We start from the raw sequence: 3,506 nt of genomic DNA, 5'->3' as shown, positions 1-3,506 counted from the left end.
GTGCATGTTTCATCCATCTATTCACTTTTTAAAAGCACAATGAGAAGATTTTGAATAAATATTTCAAATAAACTGGAATATTAATAATAAACCTGTATGTGAAGAAGGCCTGTTTCAATAGAAAAACATTTGTGGTGTGTGTGTTCGTGTGTGTGTGTGTGTGTGGGTGTGTGTGTGTGTGGGTATTTTGTATCTTCCCTGAATTAGAATAAGATTATATGGCAGACATGGTAGAGTGCCTTTGAATCTTTGTTGAGCTTCATATGTTTGCTATTACTCAAGGGAGCACAGAAACTCCCAAGGACCTTAAGTGTAGTGCAGTGAGATGATGGGCTGCTTTCTCACCTTCTATCCACTGTCTGTTTATACTGGTCTTAGGCTACCATTAATTCCCAGACACACGTTATTTAAGTGATAATGCCAGAGAAGCCGTTATTTGGAGGATATATTGGCGCGGGTGTTGTTAGGCCCGGGACTAAGTCGGGGGCTGGCAAACTGTGCCAATATATCCTCCAACCACCGGCTTCGGGGGCATTATCACTTTTATACAAGGGATTCCCAACATATTCAAATAATGATTGACATATTTTCATAAAAAAATGTATTTTGATGAATTTATTCATACTATTTCATCCTTCCACAGGATATAGTACCGAAACAAATCTAGGGTTGCTACCCAAGCCGGCTGGTCGTTCGTTCTATTGGTTTGGTTGCCAGAGATGCGACCCAGTCATTCAGTCTTTTTGTTCTCTATCTATGGACGCGACCCAGTCGTTCGTTCTAAATGTTCCATTGGCTGGCAACGTTCTTATCCCTTGCTTGCTAGCTAGCCAACGACGACTAACTTACAGTCACGTCAAACAGTACAGACAGAATAACAATAGCAATTTGTTTATACTGTTTTCTAGTGACATTTAACAATGAGCTAATGAGGCACGATTTCGCTGGCATAGAAAATGTGCTCCTCGTTAGGACACTGTTGTTCAGAGGAGCTAGCRAACAACACAGCTAACACAGTAACTTGAAACTGAAGCTGGAAAGGCTGCAAACTAGCTGCACTTAATTTKGTTTMACCTTTTTTCAATTGACATTTCTTTGTATATATCCATAAAAAAGGATGCCAGCTGATTCATGATTTAGACTGGCTGAGCAACGCTGCCTGCCTCTCTCTCTCTCTCGTCCCGACTCCCACCCCCTACACGTTCATTAATATGGGACAGTTGGAGATCGAATTTGAACATTGAAACAATGTTGCAAATGTTGGACAGACAGACAGTAAAGTTTATACAAATCTCCAAAATGTGAGATAATGTCTAGATGCTTTTTATAGTGGAGATCAATACCCACATCAACCATATAGACCTCTAATGTTCCATTTTCAATAACCCACATTCAACATATAGAACCTCTAATCCATTTCAATACCCACATTCCAACATATAGAACTCTAAGTCCCATTTCAATACCCACATTCAAACATATAAACTCTAAGTGTTCCATTTCAATACCCACACAACCATATAGAACCTAATGTTCCATTTAAATACCCACATTCAACATATTAGAACTCAATGTTCCATTGCAATACCCCACATTCCAAACATATAAACTCTAATGTTCCATTTAATACCCAACAATTCAACATATAGAACTCTAAGTTCCATTCCCAATACCCCACATTCAACATTTTTAATTAAAAAGGGAAACTTCCTCCCCATGTTCCATTTAATACCCACATTCAACATATAAGAACTCTAATGTTTCCATTCAATACCCACATCAACATATAGAACTTCTAATGTCATTTCAATACCCACATTCAACATATAGAACTCTAATGTTCCATTTCAATACCACATCAACATATAAACTCTCATTTCCATAAACCCAACATTCAACATATAGAACTTCTCCAAATGAAAATACTCTCTATTTAAAAAATATATATAATACAAAATTGGATATGATGTCCTCATGGCAGACTAGAATGTTCCCTAAAGGAGCAGTTAAAGAAAAACAGAAGACAGAAAAAGAGAGAAATAGAGTCCAAAAGAGAAGCTAACCTTCAAATCTGATAGGATTCCTTCCAATGAGCATTGACAGTGATCAACATTGTGGTTGAACGAGGAGCATGGAATCCCTTATTCCAAGCAAGCAAATCTCCCAGACCTGCTCCCACTTTAAACAAAAGCCCAAATTAGGAGCCCACGGGGCAGACATACGTAGCCAGCTCCACTTTGATCCAAGAGTCCCGTTTTTAAATCCACCAACTTTTTTCCCCTCCCCCTCTTCTCGTCCTCCTTCCTCCCCTTCCACTTTCAGAGCTTGCTTTGTGCTGCAAGAGCTTGACATGACGAGAGCGATACAACCCCCCACGCCCTCCTCTCACTCTCTCCGTTCCTCTCCTCTCTCTTCTTCCCCCTCCTTCCCTCCCTCCCTAACTCCTTCACCTCTCTCTGCTTTTTCTTCAGTGCTCGCCTATTTACTCCATGGTTATTCTGCTATGAGTGTATCACAACCACTCTTCATACAACGCACACTGCACACACATTAAACACATGCACATTCACACTGTGTGCAAACTCATGGTAGACTCACCTGTTTATCTTCCACAAGTATACATAACTGAAAATATTACACAACGTTGAACAAAACACAACTTGAAAGCAATTCAGATTCTTCTGGTATGCACACACTGGAGAAAAATAAAAACCGTGATGGAAATATACGGCCTCCCAAAATATTTCACACCCCTTAAATTTCCTCATTTTGTTGTGTTAACCAAAGGGTTGAAGTGTAAATGTATTTAATTGTCATTTGTCAACCGAATCTAAACAAAATACTCCGTAATGGGCAAAGTCGGAAAAAACTCCAACATTTGTAAATAAGCTGTATTAAAAAATAAAACCACTAAAATATCTGGAATAGATACTGTAAGTATTCAGAACCTCCTTATTCAATACAGTGTTTTAAATCACATTAGCAGCAAGACAGCTTGAGCTTCTGAAGTCTCTGAGACTTTTAACAAACGGCTGGGTACTAACCGGGGAATCTGATGGAAAACGCATTCCACGTGTCTATTCCACAAAATTACCACCACTAGATCTATACGTGAACAATGCCTATTACTCTTTCCATCTGACTGTCATCCCACTGTCTCATCAGCCGCGAGCGAGGGATGTCACCCCTGAAGCCGGGGTAGAGGAAGCCTTTTATGCTCTATTTGTTGTCACGTTATTGGGGTGGCATTCTATTTTGTTTCTATGTTCTTATTACTATGTTTTGCCGTTATGGTCTCCAATCAGGACACGTCTACGTTGCGCTATTGGAACCATACTTAGTACCCTTTTCCCTCCTTCGTCACTGGGGTAGTTAACTTTTGACACTAATGCCCTGTAACTCACGGTGTTTTCGATTGTGCGACATGTTAAATAAAAAAGGAAAATACTACCCACGCTGCTACCTTGGTCTTCTTCCAGCAACGGCCTGACACAGGACGTTATCAT

General features: G+C 39.8%; 1 pseudogene; it reads left to right on the top strand.

Annotated features, from left to right (window-relative positions):
* LOC111981283 (BAI1-associated protein 3-like) overlaps nt 1-3,506 on the top strand; it is a 41,332-nt pseudogene that overhangs the window by 21,855 nt on the left and 15,971 nt on the right.

Source organism: Salvelinus sp. IW2-2015, linkage group LG20, assembly GCF_002910315.2.
Source record: "Salvelinus sp. IW2-2015 linkage group LG20, ASM291031v2, whole genome shotgun sequence".
Taxonomy (NCBI): Eukaryota; Metazoa; Chordata; class Actinopteri; order Salmoniformes; family Salmonidae; genus Salvelinus; species Salvelinus sp. IW2-2015.
Note: the sequence above shows the minus strand (reverse complement) of the source record. Positions and strands in the feature narration are given on the sequence as shown.